The sequence below is a fragment of the Peromyscus californicus genome, unplaced genomic scaffold (assembly GCF_007827085.1).
Source record: "Peromyscus californicus insignis strain IS unplaced genomic scaffold, ASM782708v3 Scaffold_20__1_contigs__length_68692818, whole genome shotgun sequence".
NCBI lineage: Eukaryota > Metazoa > Chordata > Mammalia > Rodentia > Cricetidae > Peromyscus > Peromyscus californicus.
In genome coordinates, this window is record NW_026294503.1 from 23,428,219 (window position 1) to 23,449,402 (window position 21,184).

At 39.6% G+C, this 21,184-nt stretch overlaps 1 long non-coding RNA gene across 1 annotated transcript in view; it reads right to left on the bottom strand.

The window, feature by feature from the left end:
• Window positions 1-2,787: 2,787 nt before the first annotated feature.
• Window positions 2,788-21,184, bottom strand: part of LOC128116522 (uncharacterized) — a 180,744-nt gene continuing 162,347 nt past the window's right edge. The window contains exons 4-5 of the long non-coding RNA XR_008220490.1: window positions 9,958-10,099; window positions 2,788-5,054 (exon numbers count right to left, since the gene is read on the bottom strand). This is a non-coding gene — a long non-coding RNA (uncharacterized LOC128116522). The remainder of the gene's footprint in view (window positions 5,055-9,957; window positions 10,100-21,184) is intronic.

The window sequence follows — 21,184 nt, forward strand, 5'->3', positions numbered from 1 at the left end:
GTTCAGGAGGTTTTAACAAAAAGAGCACATGGAATTTAGAGGTAAAGTGGTCTAATGGTAGGGGACATATGAGAGGAGATGTTATTGAGGGGTGGATTTGATCAAAACACAATATACAATGCATGTATGATATTCTCAATCAATAAAAAGAATAAAGAAAATAATTGATAAGAACAATCCTCTGAATCTATTGTATTGCATTCTACATTTGAAATTTGCTAAGAGAAATAGACAGTAGTGGATATATAGATTTGTGTAACTATAGTAAAGATTTTATTGTGTACATTTGTATCAAGTCATGTTGTGACACCTCAAATGTATAAAGTTAAGCAAAGTAGGCAAATGAGATGCACCAAACTTAAAAGTTCTTTGCTTTCTCTTGACTCTATGCAATCACACAGCAATTATATCTTGTTTCATGCACACTCAAACTCCATCTTCTTCAACCGATTTTTTGAATGGCACCAGTGTGTTCCACATCAGTGTAGAATCTTGACTATAATTCTCCTTAAAGTTTCTACCTAGAATTAGAAGTGATAAAAGTCTTTCTAGTTTAACCTCTTAGTGAGAGTCTTATGACCTCTCTGGACTTCAGTTTTCCTGTTAGGCAACCAGGGACTTCCAAATTCCCCATCTATTGTATTAGTTCATAGTCTTCTAATCTCACACTCTCACCTCATAGCCATGTCCTAATGATAAGATGCTTAGCTACCCGCAATGAATAAAGAGCATCACCAAAGTACATCATACACAATTTAACTTTGAGCTATTACACTCCCTACATGACTTCTGAGAAAAATGATGACATGGCAGATTGCTAGTTTGGTAGGTCTCCATTAGCTGTTTTCTCAGCTGGATTAAGAGACAAAAATCAGTTCCACATATTTATCACTATGATTTATGCCCGAGATAAACATGGTATTTTTTTTTTTACTGTAACAAGCTTTAATTTTTTTAGCGTCATTTGTGCCACACAAAATACGTATTCTCTCTCATGGAAGTTTGTTTAATGGCTCTATAGATGTAGGAATGAAATATTCAAATATATTATAATGCTACCTGAAATTCTTTCTTTTTAGACAGAAAAATGAAGCAAAAAGCAGCACAGCCTTGCACACATACCAACGTGACATATCTGTTTAAACAATTGGTTCTGTACATTGTCATCACAATAACAGCAAATGGTTAACAGTTAAAATGTGCAGCCTATCTTTCTGTGAGGACACGTTTTTAGATAAGCTTACATTTCAGTTCTGTGAGAAAATGCTGAAATGTATACCAGTTTCCCCATGTGGCAGGCTGTGGCCTGTTTTCATAAGTTAAACAATCCCCTGTCTGATAAAACCATAATTTGTTTTGGGGATATTTGTTCATCCCAGTATCATCCCAGTATCCCCTCCACCCACGACAGCCAGGGGTGAGGAGCTCACTATGAAAAGCAAGAGGCCAGGTGAATCTGCTGGCTGCCTTAAAGAGGTAGAATATTCCCAGGCTCTCTTCATCAAGTCCTTTTTGATTCAATTTTCAAAGGTTTGTCTCAATATTAAAAGTACAGACCATAACGTTTTCTAAAGAGAGACGTTTGATTAACATGGCTAATAATTCAGGTACCAACTGGAAATGCATGGTGGAGTGGGTGGTACAGAAGAGAGTTTGAAATTGGTAGACTCTGGCATGCTGCCCTGGCTGCCTCAAGCAAAAGAACTGCCAGTCAACATGCTATTTTAATTTTTTTCTTTACAAGATGGGCAATTGATTCAATGATGTGGCCGTCAACATTAACAGTGTGGTCCTGTACTATGTCATGATATTGAGTGAAATTGTGTCAATCTATGCTATGGGATGTGGAAACATCCTCTTTCTTTTAATTTTTTTTTAACTCCAGTTCAGCCATTTACAGATTATGTAAATGTCGTATAGCTAAACTAGTTTATTTTTCACCGGGTTTTCCTGCATAGGAGTTAAGAGTAATACTATTCCATAAAACATCTATGAAGATTAAGTTATACAATGTGGGATTATTGGTTAATGTATTGGAGTGGCCAATGAAGATAAACTAATATCATTGATGAAACGATTACCGGGTTCTCAGCCTAATCCAGATCTCTTCTTTGGCAGGAATTAGTTTATAGCTACAATTGTTTATAAAACTTTCTTCATTTTCAATCATTGCACAGTAGCACAAACTGTAATGATACAACACGTGAAGGCCCTCACAGGTTTGGACCAAGGTGCCCCAGGGCGGGTGAAACGTGCCATTGCAGGTGCAGCAGGCAGTGGAAAGTTACACAGCAAATGGGACATCCACATGGCAAGTTTATTTTGTGGGGAGGGTAGAGGGAATGGAGGGAAGGAGAAAAGAGAGAGACAGAGACAGACACAGAGAGGTGTGTGCTAACTCTGCCAAGAGGAGGGAGAGGGAGCGAGTGAAGGGGGAGGAGTTTTTTCTTAAAAGGGATGTCACACATCACATAAAATGACATCAGGAGGCTGGGCAGGTCCCAAGGGCGGGTTCAGAATGCTAACACAAGCCTTTAATCCAGCACTCAGGAGACAGAGGCAGATGGATCTCTGTGAGTTTAAGGCGCTTCTGGTCTATATATTCAGGTCTAGGCCAGACAAGTTTACATAGTGAGACCAAAAAAAAAAAAAAAAAAAAAAAACAAAAAAAAACAGGAAGAGATGGCATTCCAACACAGATAACTCTGTATGTATATTTTTAATTACTTGCAAAATGGTTATTTACATATATATTATGCAATATATAACATATTTATATAATCTCCTTTAATAAGCCATGACTACCTGTAATATACTACCACAGCTCCTTTATTTCTGAGTATTTAGCACCAAGAACAGTAGGACAGTACCAGGCACACGGTAGATACACAATAAAGAAAAATAAAACAACGCACTTGCTCTGAGCTAGTGTTTTCAATAGCACTTTGTGAGAGAAATCAAAGATGGCCACGGATCTCCGAGGAGTCTGGGAGATCCATGGAGGTTCTGGAGGGTGACAAGGTGGCGAAAAAGGAGTCTACAGAGCCTGCAGTAGTTCTGGAACAACTAAGGGGGTCGGGGGAAGGCAAGTGGTATTGGAAGGTGCTTTTAAAAAGTGGACCCACCAAACTGGAAAGAAAGATGGCAGAACAGGGACACTTGTGACAGAGAATGACTGGTCTACACCCTTAGCCACAGAGTCTCCGCCAGAAAGCTGCAAACACAAAGGTTGCGCCTGATGACCATGGGGTTGCAGGCACAAAGGATAGAGAGTTGTGTGGTGGCCTGGAGCTCCTGCAGAAACAAGTCAGGCCAACTCCCAGCACAGAACCACCACATGATTGGGGCCCATGATGCTTGCCCTGCTGAGAGACTGAAAGTGCAGATGACCTGGAGCTCCCAAGGAAACATGTCATTACTGAATAGGACTGACTGGCCAGCCCCAACACGGAGCCCGGGGCTGCAGCCTGTGCTGCTTGCCCTGCTGGAGACAGAGAGCACGTGCAGTAGTGTTGCCTGCAGAGGACAGGATAGTGTGCAGAGGCCTGGAGTTTCTGAGGAAACATGTCATTACTGAATGGCTGGTCCTAGGCCCGCCAGCCACCTCCCCACCCCCATGGAGCAGCACTGCAGCCCTGGCTGCTTCTCCGGCTGGGAGACTGATAGTGTGGGGCAGCAGCGCCACCAGCAGGCTACAAGCACAGAGATCCAGCCTGGCGTACCTCAGGGTGGCAGATGTAAAGGACAGGGAGGTGTGCAGCAACCAGGAGCTGGCACAGAACCTGCCCTCCTCCCCAGTCACCCTGCCTAGCCACCCCATCACCCCACAACATCACCCTCACTCTCAGCCACAGCAGGATATCCAAGAGGAGTCTGGACAATGGTCCAGTATTTATGGTCCCTGAGAAACCAGAAACTTTGAACCAGACCAATGACTCATTGCAATGAATATTTGCATGTAAAGCTATTTGGGCAATATATACTAGGTGACACAGTGTGGTTTCCAATGCCAATACAACAAACAAATATGGTATGGAGAGGGAGGAAAAATGGAGGAGCGTAGCAGTGAGTGGGACTACAGTGACAGGTCTGAGAGACAACTGTGGTAGACAGGGGAACATGTCCTTGCTAAGCAAGGCTGGCAGGGTGGTGTGCCGCAGCCTAGAGCCTGCACAGACTCAGATCCCGAACATGCTCCCCAGTCACATGATTACCCTGGTTCTCAGCAACAGACAGGATGTCTAAGATGAAGAATGGTTCATTTTCTGGATTAGACCTCCTCTATGGTCCACGCTGGCCCTGGAAGCCATGTTGGTATCCATGGTCCACTGCCCCAGGCCATGTTGAAGACTGAGGTTCATGTGGATGTTTGTAGTCTTTACAGCAGCTTGGAACTGTGTTGATGTGGATGGCCTGTGTAGCCACCTAAGTCCATGTTGATGTCCACAATCCATGCTGCCACCCAGGACCTTATCTGGGTCCATGATCCTATTGTCGCCAGAGGACATGTTGCTATCTGTGGCCCATGTTACCACTGAAGGCCGTGTAGATGTCTGTGCTCTGGGCTGCCTGCCACCTGAAGCCACCACGTTGATGATGTTCATGGGCAGCGCTGCCACTAAAGACCATATGGAAATGTGTGATCTGTGCTCCTGCTGACTGTAAAAGTCAACTAAGGTAATTTTGCAGACGTATCGACGACTGCAGACTCACAGTTGAGAAAGAGGATTATAGAAGGCTTCTGTGACAACCTCTACCCCCATGCCAAAAATTAACAGCCTAGACAGGCAACCATCATAGGGAACTCTTTAAAATGTGGTAAGGATGTTGAAGTATAGCTCCCCACAGTTGATGGCTTCTGTTGGGGTACAATGGGGAAGGACTCAGTTTTCTTTAAGGCCATGGTAAGTTTGACCATGCTCCAGTGAGTATATGGGCAACACAAATTGGGCTTCTGCTGCTCCTCCTCCTCCTCCTCCTTCTTCTCCCTCCTCTTCCTCCTTCTTCTTATTCTTCTTATTCTTCTTTGGGGGAAGGTCACAAACGGGGTGGTCCTTGGAAGACATGAAAGTGTGTGTGATCAAGGTTCTTGCTGTGCAATTCTCAAAAAATCAATAAAAGTACTGAAAAATAGGAATTAGCAAGCACATCATTGGAGAATTATGGTTTAAGACTTAGGCAAGGGAGAAAAATGAGAATCTGAATTATAAACAATTGTGGATGGAAAAAAAAAAAAAAAGAAGCCGGGCGGTGGTGGCACACGCCTTTAATTCCAGCACTTGGGAGGCAGAGCCAGGCGGATCTCTGTGAGTTCGAGGCCAGCCTGGGCTACAGAGTGAGTTCCAGGAAAAGGCGCAAAGCTACACAGAGAAACCCTGTCTCGAAAAACCAAAAAAAAAAAAAAAAAGAAGACTGTAATGGTGACCTCAGACCAAGTCTGCAGTCCTGTATATATAAATCCCAGGTTCGACCAGGGTAGAGAAACCTGAAACACAGAGGATCATGAGCCCAGAGCCATGGGAATAGAAAGACAAGAGGCCCAGAAGCCATATAAACTCAGTGCTCTTGTGAGCCACTGCACCAAAGTCTGAGTAAGGGGGTCTGCATGAGACAACAGATAGCAGAGGTTACCCTCTCAGAGACTACAAAAAGACACGTGTTAAAGCATAGCCCCTTGAGACTGATCCAAACCAGAATTAAATAATTGACTGTGACTACCGGGGGCAATCATTCCATCCCAGTGGCTGTGCCCAGTGAAGAATGGCCCATCTGCCCCTTTCTCTAATAAATCTTTTTTACACAATGTTTTAATTTTATTTCTTCATATTTTATGCAACCTACCCTATCTTTGGTAAACTTTGTAGTAAACACAAAGCAGTTTTCCGCTTTCTGTTTTGCTTTGCTAAAGTTTATTACAAGAAAAGGAGCAGGATGTCTTGGTCCCTCTTCTCACATTGTTGTTAGGTCTAAACTCACTGCTCTCTCTTCTCTCTCTTCAATCTCTCTCTATCAATGAAGCATCCTGTTGTATGATATTTTGTTTGTGTTCTGACAAATAAAGCTTGCCTGGAAATCAGAGGGCAGAGCTAACCACTAGTTAACCATAGAGACCAGGCAGTGGTGACACACACCTTTAATCCCAGCACTTGGGAGGAGGAAGCCAGAAGATCAGGGGTTCAAGTTCACCCTGGGCTATACAATATTGAACCAGTCTAAGAGAGAAACAGAGCCTGGTGGTGGTGGCTCACACTTTTAATCCCAGCACCTAGAATGTTCATGCCTTTAATCCTAGCACTAGAGAGGTGAAGACAGGAAAATAAGGCAGGTGGAAACAGGATCTAGGCTCCCCATTCAGTCTGAGGATTCATAGAGACAGGATCTCCCCCCATTTGGTATGAGGATTTGTAGAGGTAAGACTCTCAAGTGGTTGCTGCTCTGCTTCTCTGATCTTTCAGCTTTCACCCTAATATCTGACTCCGTTTTTATTGTTAAACCTAATTAGGATCGTGCTTCAGTATACAAGGTTTTTTTTATTATTTTTATTAATTAAAACAATTTTTACATTTGAATATATTTTGATCAGGTTGTTCTCCTTCCCCAGATCTTCTCCCCCTCCCTACCCACTCAACTTTTGGTTCTTCCTCAAAAGACAAACAAAACCCCCATACAACAATAAAACCTCCCAAAACCAAGAAAGCAAAATGAAAACATTTGAAAAGCAAAAAATAAAAATAAACAACACCTGTGGAGTGCATCATATGCTGGTTAACTACTACTGAGCATGATGTCCTGGAGTGGTTGATATACCCAGTGTCACTCTATTAGAGAAACTGATTTAACCTCTAGAGGAATCATGGAACAGAGGACCAGATGAGATCAGTTTTTCATGGGTTCACTTCTTCACTTCTTTTTCATTTACCTTATGAACCATACTGCTGGTCAAAAAAGGGCATGGGTTATCAAGTGATGTCTTCCATAAATAGAGATAACTCTACATTCTTGAAAATGATTCTTTGAGATTCATGGATGCCTTCATGGCACTTCTTACAGTGTTTTTAATCAGGTTACTTCATCAAGAAGTCAACATGCAGTTGTCCTGGTGTAATACTCCCAGATAGACATGGGAATTGAGAGAGATAACCACTTCTTGAGTTAAGTGTAATAGTGGAAATCACTATGCTCCCTGTAGCCATCAAGTGAGATCATCACTGTGGTGGTCCTCATGGGATAATGTGAAAGAGAACATCCCAGCACCCTGTAAAATGTTCTCAAAATGAAGTCAAAATATGTTCAAGAAAGGCATGCAACTTGTCTGTTTTTGGTTGGTTGGTTTTAATTTTCATTTTTGTTGGTACTGTATGTGTGAGCACATGCTCTGTGGGGGCCACAATTGCCACAGTATGTGTGTGCAAGTCACAGGACAACTTGGTGGAGTAAACTCCTGCCTTCCACCTTCACATGGTTCCTAGATAGAACTCAGGTCATCAGAATGTGCAGTACATCCCTTTACCCACTGAGGCATCTCACTGGCCCATGTCTGTCTTTTGTATAACAGATTCATGTTTATTTTAAAGTAAAACCCATGAAGACATTAAACAACAGGTCATTTGAAACAACATGGAGGACGGTAAAAGAAACACTCAATAATGTGAAATAAGCCAAGCACAGAAAGATAGACACCACATGATCCCACTTGTTTGTGGGAGCTAAAACACTTGAACTCCTGGAAAAGGAGAGTAGAACGGTTGACCAAAAGGTATTAAAGCAAGGCATTGGTGACACATAACTTTAACCCCAGCACTCAGGAAGCAGAGGCAGACAAACCTCTGAGTTCAAGGCCAGCCTGGTCTACAGTTCGAGTTTCAGAACGGCCAGGGCTACACAGAGAAATCCTGTCTCAAAAAGCCAAATGAGGGGGAGGGGTTAATTACAGTTAAATAAGAGCAAGAAGTTGTGATGATGTGCCAGTGGGAGGTCTACAGGTGACAATAATGACCTGTGTGTTTCACAAAGCTAGAAGAAAAGATTTTGAAGATTTCTTTCCACAAAGAAAAATGTTTTAGAAGTTACCTGTGTTTAGCTTAGTTCATACATTATTTAATGTATACATTCATTGAAGGATAGCCCATTGATATATACATAATAAAGCACTATTTTTAAAATATATTGAAACAAAATAGGAACAAAATAAAAAGGTTTTTTTTTTTTTTAAAAAAAAAGGCCCTTTGTTTTGCTTGTTGTTAATCAACCATGATTCTCCATGAAAACAGTGTTTGAGGAAAATGCTTACAAACATCTGTGCTCAGTATAAACCATTTGTCTATACTGAACTAAGTCAAGAAGCTCATCTCTTATTGAGCAGCTGTGTGAAGTCAGTATTGCCACACAATTTTTCATTTTTTCTTCCTGCGAAACTACAAAAGGAAGGATTACTGATGAAAATTCTAGCCTGGATCTTGGATATTTCTTGGTTCCAATTGCTTACCCCCATTCAATAATATTTCAGAACTAGAATCCCTTACTTATAATTTTAAAACCCCAAACACTGAATCTTAGAAGGTTTTGTAAGGACTTGGGGCCTTAACCTATCTTGAGCTGATACAAGTCTATTCCTGCAGCCAGGTTTTCCGCTCTTCTTTGGGGAATGCTGAGCTGAGCTAGGGAAGTGTTTGATTTTAAGGCACCCCAGACCCTACTGTACCTGTTATATGAAATAAATGCTTGATCACAGCATCCTCATAAAACCTGAAAAATAATATGAATTCACACAAACATAATTACACTCAGAGTGTAAAGCAAGAGGCTGTGGTATAGAGGGTCACTTCAACCATGGCTACACCAGCAGTGTTACATACTCTCTAAATCTATTAACTTGTCCCTTATCACTGTACATTTTCAGATGTGAGAACTGAGTCATAAAAAGACCAACTACCTTACTCAGAGCAGCAGTCGTCAATGAATCCCATTTTCCTAACAGAGTCAAGCCTGTCCTGTATGCTATGTATGACTTTCCAAACACTGTGCTAGTTCATAAGAATTCATGCATAATGTTCAAACACTCTATGATTCCTTTATCCATAAAAAGGTATTAATAACAACCACCTTTCAGGGAAAACTTAATAGCAATGCTCAATGACTGTAGCAAAGGAGATTCCACTTTGAATACTCCTTGGCTTTGATATATTTTATTAGCCATGCCTGGGACGGCAGGAGGGAAGGCAGCTAGCTGAAAGAGGATCCTGCATGGGCCAGTTACTCCTTTTAATCTGGAGCATTCCCGCTCTTCTGTGTAATTTAGAAACCAAAATAAAAATGGTGCTATGCCCAGAGGCATGTTACAAATTACCTAAAAGCACATTACAGTGATCCATTTAAAATTTAAATGAAACAACGTATAATCTCCAATCAAAGCAGTTTAATATCAGGAGCTGTGAAGCTTGGAGCTCGTGGATAATGAAGGCATTGAGGGCCCTTTTACCAGCAGCTGCTCTCCCAGGAACCCTGTGATAAACTCCTAAAAAATCAGGTATACAAACCAGCCTGCCCAAACTGGGTAACAGCTGGACAAGCCACCCGAGGAGCAGAAAGGCAGTAAACTAAATAAGCTTGGTTTATTTTTACACCTCCCTGGGGCTCTGTATATTTTAAGGTTTAAATATACTTTACCATGCAGGTGCATTCGGTTTCCATCTTTGAGTCTGATCTTTGAATCCACTGTGGTCTTCCCTTCATCCTTATTTCCACGCTGCCTTTACCTCCAGTCTGTTCCACATTACCCTCCTGACCCTGGGCTGATTGTCTTCAATTAAGCCTAAGGATTTCCTCTCCCTTGACCAAAGTCAGACTATTGCACAAGAATAATAAAAGACAGAATGGTCTGCGCTGTCATAGCTAGAGCCACCCCACCTCACCCGACCCCACCCCTGCCCCACGCCAGCCTTTGAAAAAAGTCCTCACTTTGCATAGACCATCCCAATGGGCTTAGTCAATGGCAGCCATTTTTCACTCTGTCAGCTTCAGACATTGGCTGTCTGCATCAAGGAGTGTTTGCTCTGTGATCCTAGCTTCTCATTACAGGAATTGGTCACAAGGAATCAAGCTGAAAAAAATAACAGCAAATTAAATGAAAATATGATATGAGTTGGTTTAAAATATATAAATCCACTGTGATTAACAGTGTTTAATGTGTTTGGAAGAAATTCAGAACAAGTGAATTCAACAGATTTCAACAAATATTTACTCTTAAACAATAACTGATGCAGAGCACATAAGTTAGGAATGTTCTTCAAAGTCCATTGATACTCACTTTAATAGCTATGAATGCAAATTAGTATAGCATGGAGAAATAATTGTAATTCTGGCTATTTCTTGTCATTAAAAGTTGGATCTTATCTATATTTTACATATAAAAAACCACAATTATACATCTATGCTTACCAAAGTCAATGAAAAGTTAAGCAGGCAGTTTTTTTAAAGATGCACATTTGAATTCTGTGTCTAAGGCTCTTAACTATTTGCACAGTTTTATTTTTTAAAAAAAAGTCCTCTGAAGACTCTTGGGATCATAATAAATAATACAGAATAGTTTCTACTCCAAAATTAAATCCTATCTCTGTAGGATTTTCTATAATTACAACTCTGTCTCCTCGCCAAATTCATAACCAAACCTTCCTCAGAAGCTTCAAGATGGAGAAAGATGCTGAGGGTGATGGAGACAGACCTGATCACAGACTGCAAATTTATTATAGTTACCATGCTCTAGAACATCTTAAAACACATTTTTTCTAGATTCATTAATTCCAAAAAATTATGTTGTCCAACAAATCCACCATCTTTATTCTCTGACTTTTATGACACAGTATCACTCGATCTTAACATTACACAAATTTAATATAGAGAAAATTTTTATATAGGTAAGTATAAATGTACCCTTTGCTATACACCTGATTTCACCCATATATGCCTATACCTACCTCAACTTACACCAATAATAAATCACTTACTGTCAAAAAGCAGGCCCTCCCAACCTATAGTTCTCCAGATGGTGAGAGATAGGGTCGATGCTCTTGCCTGTGAAATTGCTGCAGAGTATATCTGTTTGGATGCTTTGTCTCTGCTCTCCTGACATCACAGCCTCTTCTGGGTAGTATTTCATCAACATACTCAACTGTCAGACAGTATGATTTTGAACTTATATTGATGTTGTCCTTAACAATCCTTATAGAGCCAATTATTAGTCTCTACTTTCACAGATAAAGAGGCACTCCATCCTCCTGCCTACTCTAACCTCATTCTCACTATTATTAGCAAGGCATAGGTTGCCTTACCAGGGAACTTTCCAGGCATAGAGAAAAGCAGGACATGACTCCTGTGACTTAGTTCCATTAAAAAAAAAAAAGTATGCTGGACAATGAATGAACTGAACCTTTCAGTTCCCTGTAAAGATGCTCAGGGTCATAGAATTCAATGACACTTGGCTACTAGTTAGGAAAACATTTGAAACAATTTATTCACTCTACTTTTGTGATAGGGTCCATCTTAGCACTTATCTTCTCCGCTTTAACTTGATTCTAGTTGATATATTTAGATGGTATAATTACATCGACAGTGAGTTGGTTTCATTTTTACTCAGTAGTTGAGAGATGTGCACTTGTTAAACTCCATGAGAAAACAAAAATGCAAAGGAGCTCTGGCATTCAAATTGACTAGCAGTCCTAAAATCTCAATAAATGGGATATTTCAGATCTTGTCAAGGCTTATCTTAAAATACATGTGTTCCTTAAAGCTTTTGTTTTTTCATCTTTATGCATTGAATTTGTTCCTCCCTCCCTTTGCTTTTGTCAAGGTGCACAAAATGTTATTAGAAAGGAAAAGAAGTGGGGGAGAGAGGGAAAGAAGGAATACCAGGTGATCAGCCCTAAAACCATATACACACGAGCAACACTAAATGGACTTGGAAGATTGTACTTATATATTTATCCACATGTATGTAACAATAATAATTAAAGAAAAACAAAGGGACACAGTCCATAGATTTGGACACACACAATGTGTGTGAAGAAACCACCTTGAATCGCTGGAGATCCTTCTTTACAGGCTGGATGCAGAGGACAGATCAAATTTGTGAGTTGGTTCCTTTGATGACTAAGTAAGAATATTTGTCACATGCAATATAACCTACTAGTAATTACTGATGTCTATCAAACATTCACATCTCCTCCCCAAGGCATTTGGTATTATTACATTTTCCTAAATTACCAAAACTAAGTAGATCTATATGACGTGGCCGAAACTTGTGAGCAGCAATGGTATGGTAACTGTAAAAGTAATAAACAATTTATTGCTTGTTTCCCTCTTCCACAGTGATCAGTCACATTCCAAACAGTGGCTACTCTCTCATCAGCTTGGGTCTTACAAGGGCAGTATTATGAAGAAAATCAATCAACCAAAAAAAAAAATTTGAAGAAAAGCAAGAAAACACTGTGATCATAAGCCATTGAGCTGCTGAAACAACCCAGTCCATTCACATTTCTGTTTTCTAGCAAAGCATCCCTGTAAATAAAGACAAAAGCAATATGTACTGCTGGTGGTAAAAAAAAAAAAAAAAAAAAAAAAAACTGATGTAGCCACTATGAAAATCAATGGGGATGGGGATGTTCCTCCAAAAACAAAACTAGAGCTACCACCTGATGCATCTCTACCATTCCTTGGTATATACATAAGGGGATCTAAGTCATCATAGCACAGAAATGGCTCCCACAATGTTTACTGAAGTACTATTCATAGCAGCAAATGTTTGTAACATGCCTTGATATCTATCAATAGATGAGTATTTAAAGAAAATGTAGTATATTTATCTGCAATAAGGATGAATGAAATTGTGTTACTGACAAAAAAATGAATGGAGTTGGAGGTGAATGAGCTAAATTCTAAATTATAAGTATCATTTTATCATATGCACAATGCATATCTTCAAACATGCATACATGCACAAATACATAAATATACATATATAATAAAAGCAGAAGGAGACTATTTGGTGGAAGTGCAGGATTAATAGGAGGAAGAGGTGGCACAGAGAAGATAATGGAGGGAAAAATAGAAATCACATTTTCTCTCATAGGCAGAATTCATATTGCAATCACATAAACACACACATGTGAAATCAGAAGCACGGCTATTTGTAAAAAAAAAAGGGGACCATCTGGAGAAGACAAGGGGACAAAAGAGTAAATATGAACAAATGGCAGATATATATGTACAACAATATCAAAATGAAATCCATTATTTTACATATTAATGTTTAAGAGAATAACATTTCAAAATGGCCCTTCACATAGATGAAGCAGCATGTGCTTCCTCCATTAGATTAGTGAAAGGCATCCCAAAAGAGTTCCTATCATATATCAAACAATACAACAGAACACAGGGAACATTGCCAGAGTCTACAAATTAGCACAATGTAATATCAAAGCAATGAAATATCAAAGCAATTGAATACTGATGTGACTATGCCATACATCAATTAGGCTGCCATTATCTTTTTCAAATTTCATTTTGTCAACATTTCACTGTGACTTTGAACAGAACCTCCTTAATTCCTGGCTAGCAGTGAAAACATTTTTAGAAAAGAAGAAAAAAATCAAAGAATACTTTACACTGCTCAAATTAAAGAAGACATGTCAGCAATTTGGAGGGTATAGAAGATACTGGGAGCCAAAGAGTGTTCCAAATTTAAATGATGAAAAGAGTTTTGGTAGGTACAAAATACAAATACTTTTGGAACAACATAATGGTATTTTTATTACTTCCTTCTCATGAGTTAAAAGATGACATGTTAGATAAGTTTATATAGCTTAATAAATCTAAAATATATTTTTAAAAATATGAATCAAAATGCAAAATGCCAGAAATGTGTCATAGTTTAATAACCACAACATTTCTTCCTTCGTGGTGATATGTAAAATCACCATAAGTCTTGAAATCAATAATATCTCAAAGTCAACAAGAGAAGTTGTACTCAAGAGCAACAATGATCAGCCCAAAAAGTCAATATCAAAGGAACAACATGCTAAAATGAAAACAGGGTGCTTCAGATTTCCCACCAGCTTTTGAGGAAATGTGATGAGATGTTTTGAACGTAAAAATTTTCAGGAAGACCTTTCCCTGTGTCAGTGAGTTCAAGCATATTCACTACCATCTCCTGCATTAATTCAGCGTATCATGTTGAAGTCCTCGATCTATTTGGAAGTTAGTTTTGTGCATGGATCTAGTTTCATTCATTGACATGCAACTATTGAGTTTGTTGCCATTTGTTGAAGAGGATGTCTGTTCTACAGTGTGTATTTTTGGCTTTTTTTTCAGAACCAGGTGTCCATGGGTACATGGACTTATGTCTGTGTCTTTAGTTCTAGTCCATTGATCAACAATAGCTCAGTAGTACAGCTTAAAGTCAGGAACAATGGTTCTTCCAGCCATTCATCTGTTATTCAGGATTGTCTTAGCTATTGTGCGTTTTCTGTATTTCCATGTGAAGCTTAAGATTTTTTTTTCAATTTTTTGCAATTTCTGTTTCTGTAATTTCAATTACTGTTCAAATTTTGATTTAGATTGTGTTGAATCTGTAGACTGCTTTGACATGGTGGCCACTTTCACAATATTAATCTTATTAATTGATGCATACAAGAGGTCTTTCCATCTTTTGATATCTTCTATTTCTTTCTCTGTTGTCTTAAAGTTTTTATTTTACAAGTCTTTCCCTTCCTTAGAGTGATGCCAAAGCATTGTTGAGGCTGTGGTAAATGGCTTGTTTCCCTGATTTCTTTTTCAGTAAGTTTACCATTTGTATATAATATCAGAAGGCCACAGATTTTTGTGCTAATTTCATATTCTTCCATAGACCCCTCTACCATTAGTCTGTTGCCAGTGCTACTGGTTATCCTCCAAAAAAATTGATGATAAGACTCTATTGCTGAAGATACAACATAATTATATCATAGAACATGGAGAAATCTGGCTGGTACTCAACTACAAGTTTTAGCCATACTGGCTAGCGTCTGTAGTTCTAGAAGTTCTACTACACACACTACACAAGGAGCAAAGGAATCATCTATGTCACCCAGCTGTGAACTCTATGAGCTGTAATAATGACTTGCCTGGCAAGATATGCCACTGGTTCAATAGAGGCACAAATGTTATAAGGGTAATCAGCCACCATTTTGTTGGATTTAAGGCCCATTCCATGAGCTGGAATCCATATCTGATACTGTCAATGAGGACAAAAACTTAAACTTAGATAAGGTGTGGACCCTAAGGGAAAGCCTACTGTTACTATTCTGCTAAATAAATACAACAATAAAATATTGTTATACCTATAGATCACTCAACCTTCACCAGACAGCTACTTTTTGCAGTAGACGGTAATTACCACAGAGACCCACAACTGGGCAACATGCAGAGAATAAGAGACTTTGGAATGCTCAGACCTAAATGGAATGTCTCTATGACCCACCTCCCCTCAAGGCTCATCAATCTATGCTGAAAGGGGGATAGAAAGATTGTGAGTGCCAGATGTGATGAATGACATCAAGGATACAGTATTCTCAAGACACAACAAGGCAGATGCAAATATGAACTCACGGAGACTGTTACAGCATGCACAAGATCTATACAAGCTCAAGCCAGACAAAATTGCATCATGAAGGAAAGGAGATAGGCCTGAATTCACATCCTTAACCAAGGAGCTACTGATAGTTGATTGTTTCTGGGAAAGTCAGGTTTTGCCAGTGGAGTAACATTTGGTATATCAACCACACTCCAGGGCAGGACTCACACCCAGGAATACTTGGCTAACATAAATGGGACTCCATGGTTTGGGAGATTTTTAAGAGAGGAAAAAAAAGATAACATGAAGTTGGGTGGGTAGGTTCATCCAAGAAGAGTTGAAGGAAAGAAATGAATATGATCAGAATATATTATATGTAATTCTCAAAAGAATAAATGAAAGTGTTGTGCATATGTGGTGTGGTGTGTGTGTGTGTGTGTGTGTGTGTGTGTGTGTGTGTGTGTGTGTGTGTGTGTGTGGTGTGTATATAAAAAGAAAATAAAAATGTTCTTCAAACCAAAGTATCATGTATTGTAGAAATAAAAGGTACATAGAGATTGCCTAGTGCTATAGTTCAGATCTGGGCTGTCCTTTACAGAGCCATGTGTTAAAGTCTTGGTCCTCAGACTGTGAAGATACTGGAAAGTGGTAAAATATTTAAGAAATGGAGCTTAGTTAGATGGTCTCTTAAAACCCTCTCCTCCCCGCCCCCCCGCCTCTTTCCCTCTCTCCCCACAAGATCCTATGCCCCAGTGAGGTAAGGATTTCCTATTTTCCTCTTCCATGAGCTCTTATCATCAAGTGGTACCTCATGATTGGCTCAAAACCAATGATAACAAGACATGAACTGAAACCTTGAAACAGTGGGCCAAATAAACCTTTTTTTCCTCTTTAATTTTCTTTATCTCCAATATTTGTTGCAGCAATGGAAAGTTAATTGACATGTCCAGAGTTGCCTGTCATCTAACATCTAATGTCTCTATTTTGACATGCCATTTGGTTTATGAAGTTGTCCAAGTTCTGGCAGTCTTAAGAGTGCACACTTAATCTAACATGTAATGTGTGAGCTGATGTAGTACTGCTCAGAGAAAGGACATTCAGTTGGTTTTCAACAGCAAATGCATCAAGTCAAACAGCTAGAATGCTGCCATCACTATTTCCTTGATTGACATTTTCAAAAAACACAATTTTTTGAAACAAAGAATTCAGAGCAGTGGCATTATCACAAGCCATGTGCTTCTATGAAACTTCATTGTACCCTTGTGAAAGGACAAAATAAAATAGGCAAATAATTTCTTAGTATCACTTTTAAATGACTGGATCTTACAGACCCCTGATCGAACTTTGGGATCCTCTGAGGTTCCCAGAAGTCAGTATGAGAACACACTATGAAGACGTGCCATTTGAAGGGCAAGAAAGCTGCAGTATTTGTGGCTCAAATCTCATTCATGATTGATTGAGAATGAAGAAATTTTCAAAAACCTCATCCTTCTGTGTGTGTAGGTCAGGTATTGTCTGAGTTACTGTTCTATTGCTGTGGACAGATACTATAAAAGAAAGCATTTGATTGAGGGATTGCTTACAGTTTCAGAGGATTAATTAGTCCATGACCAGGGCAGCAAGAAGGCAGGCATGGCACTGTGGCCATAGCTGAGAGTTTGCATCTTATCTGCAAATTGGAGGCAGACACACAGAGAGGGAGGAGAGGGAGCCTAGCATGGGCTTTTGAAACCTCAACACCCACTCCAAATGGCCCACCTCTCTCAATGAGCCCACACCTCCTAATCCTTCCCAATACAGTCCCACCAACCGGGGACCAAACATTCAAATATATGAGCCTATGGAGGCCAGTCCCATTCAAACCAGCACAGCTGTGTTCATACAGCATGTCATAGATGCTTATTACAAAATCTGTGAGACACACAAGAAAGTAAAGTACTCAGGAAATAAATGTAGTACAGTGACAACAGCTGGAACGCCAGCAAACTTATTTTTTATTATATGTATGTGTATATCCCTGTGTATGTCAATGTTTGTGCCTATAAGATCAGACACATCAGACACCCTAGAGCTGGAGTTATGAGCCTCCTGATATGATGCTGGGAGCTAAATTTATGTCCTCTGCAAGAACAATATATACTCCTAACTACTGAGCCATCTCTCTAACCTTCAAGCCTCTTTCATCTGTAGTGTTTAAACTGTTCACACTAAAACTGAAGCACTGTTACTTTCAGCTCCATCCAATCAATGTTCCTTTTGGGTTTTGTCTTCATAGTCTTCAGAGTGATTGTTCCATTTTTTTTTTTAATCAGAGTGTTCATTGTTACTTTCAGAAAACTATCAGTGTTCATTGTTACTTTCAGAAAACTATCAGCCTCTCAGCCTGCAGTTGATGAAGGCTCAGATTTCATTTAATAGGGCATGATTCTCAACTACATCTCTTATGAAGTTTCAGTGTGCTACAGTGTGCTCTACAAAAAAAAATACAAAACCAAAACACTGCATCTCTTATACTTCTAGGTCTAAATACCTTATTCATCTGCTCCAAAACTCAACCACTATTTTCTCACTTCAATATCCAGTAAACCCTGTCACTACACCTCCGATGTAACTTATATATTCCAGACTGGGTCCAAGAAGACAAGGGCTCCTAATTATAAAAAGATAAATTATTCTCTAACGCTAACATTCTACTCTTTGTGCTAGAGGAAGAGAGGGGGGTTTCTGGGTTCTCCCAACACCATTCACAAAAGTAAGAAGTGACACAAGACTCTAGAAACTAGAATAGATGTGTGGGTTCTGAGGGCTTTGCCAGTGCCTAGTCTAGAACAACTAACCAAGGAAACACTTGAAGGAAATCACCCTTCAGGTCAGTGGTATGCTGGGGTCTCCTCTCTCCAGCTTCTAAGAGCAGAGTATATGCATGGAATTCCAGAACTGCATTGGCGATGCCTCTCTGGCACCTTGAGATCACTGATGAGAGAAGTAAAAGAGTAATTACACTATAAACGTTCACAAACACTAAACACCAGGCCTTTATGTTTTATTGGAGAGTCAGCAGTTAAACATTTACTAGCACACCACACATACGTCGTTCCAACAAAATGGGACTCTGCTGGCATAATCAGCTTCCTTCTGATCGTGCAAGCATCTTTTCTGGGTCTGTATACCCCTAATTACCCAAAACAAACAGCAGCTTCAAGAATTTAGAGACATTAGAATGGTCAAATCACAAAACCTCCAGCAACATGGCTTCTAGTGCCCTATTCCTATGCCTTGCTCAGTGCTTGCTAAATACACAGAGATGCACTGGTGATTCCTTCCAAAATAGCATCACTCCTCCTCTCAGAAACTCGTCTCATTAATGGAATGTGTTTCAGGAAACATCCTCTTCTGTTTTATATTTCATCCTAGTGGTGAACATGTTATTCCTCTCCCTTCCCTCCCCCCCCCCCCCCGCCAAAAAAAAAAAAAAAAACCCTATCCTATCTATCCCAGGACAGAAAGAGCATCTAAGAAGCTCTCAGTGTCCCCTTCACAGCCCCAAGGAGAAGATGCTTCACTGTACTTAAACAGAGGTCAGTTCATGGCTCCCAACCATGTACAGTTGCGTTGCTCTACGTCAATCAACCCCTAGAATTGCTGTGAAATTTTAAGTAAAGAAATGAAAATGAGAGCATAGAAAGGTAGATATGAATGATCAGAAAGGTTTTACACCCTTTTTTCAAGTTTTCCCCCATATGTAAGATACATGGGACCTTGCAGAGAAAGCATTGGTAGACACGAGGCCTGAAAGACACACAAAGTCGCTGACTATGGAAAAGAGCATCCTTGGAACAGGGTGCAGGAGGATGAAGATGGAGAATGAATGACAAGTTTATATTCTACTGGGCTTTCAAACCTCTTATGTCAGAGAAACAGTCAGGGGACTAAGGGTAGCTCTCCAGCTTGCTTTCACTCATCTGTGTCTGCTTGCACAGGAAAGACAAAGTGTTCTGAGAAGCAATTTGGCTTCTATCTTTCATTAAATCATGAATTGTGATGTGCCTGCATGGTTGCGTGATCAGAAATGGCTGTTCTTCTTTGATCTTGCTGTCAGTGACATAGACCATGAAAAGTGGCTGGAGAGAGAGAGAGAGAGAGAGAGAGAGAGAGAGAGAGAGAGAGAGAGAGAGAGAGAAAGCCCAGTTTTGAGAATCTTCCCACTGACCTGAATCACTGGTGCAGTCTTTGTCTCCCTCTATAGGCCATATTGTTCATATCTGGGTGCTGAACAATACTAAAAATTACAAGTAATATTAAACTGACTGAGCAGGTTGTCTCTACATATTTAGGAATACACACACACATTCAATTTTTAAAAGAGACCATTAATTTGAAATAGAACATGGAAGGGTGTATGGAAGGGTTTGGAGGGTTGGAGGGAAACCAAACAAGAAGTGAGAAATGATGTGATTGTATTAAAATCTCAACAACAAAAAAAGGGAAAATTCATATTCCCATTCTATAGATGAAGAAATAGAGATTTATATATTAGGTAGTTTTTCCAAGGTCCCAAGTATCCAACTTCCAAATCTAGTTAGTATTTTTGCTTTTCTATCACTGTCTCTCAATATAAAAGAAAACTAAAAGCAAACATTAGGCAAACTAAAAAAAAAATCAAAAACAAAGATATCAAAGAATTTACTTTGTAGAGAATTTACCTTTAATAAATTACCAAGAGCCAGCTCATAAACTATTGAGCATTTCCTACAAAACTATCTGCAACACTTAAACAAAAAGTGCACACATTAAAACCAACATACCCAAACAAGGGTTTGTCTTACATTAGACAACAAACATATATACAAAAAAATATATTTTCTAAACTACTATATATATTTTAATACTAGCAATCATTTTTGGTGACCTACAAAGTGGACCAAAGAAAAGAACCATTTTTTTAATATTTTGAAAACTCTATTTTGTGGCACTTCCTGGGCATTTGGCCATGTCTAGACAAAACTGACTATCTCCTTCCCGGGTACCAGCTGTCAGGGACTCACTGAAGTGAGTGATGAATGCAAGCTTTATACTTTCTATGAGAAGCACATGGACACAGCAGTAGCTTCTGATGCTCTGGGTGAAGAGCGGAGGGGTCGTGTGGTCTGAATCAGTGTGGGAAGAACAAACAAGGTTTTCCCATGAAGCAAGGTGTCTTGAGACATGGGACAGTGCATCTGCTGCTGAGTAAGGGGCATTCCTCTTATAGACCAAGGAGAACTGCCAAGAGGAAGTACAAATCTGTTCTGAGTGCACTGTGGGTGCTAATTTGAGTTCTCAATACCATTATTTTAAAAGTGAGGGAGTGGTTTCCTGTACTGACAGATACTATTGTGTTTCAGCAGTCAGGAACCAAAAGGTCTTGCAGAATCCAAAAGCTTTTCTATATCTATAAGAAAGATGAGTTCTGCCAATATGCTGTTAGAAAGCCCTTCCAGTGGTTCTCAAGCTTTACATCTCAACCATCAGAAAATGCATGATGGTCTTAGGAACCCCCAACCATAAATTTATTTTTGATGCTACTTCATAACTGTAATT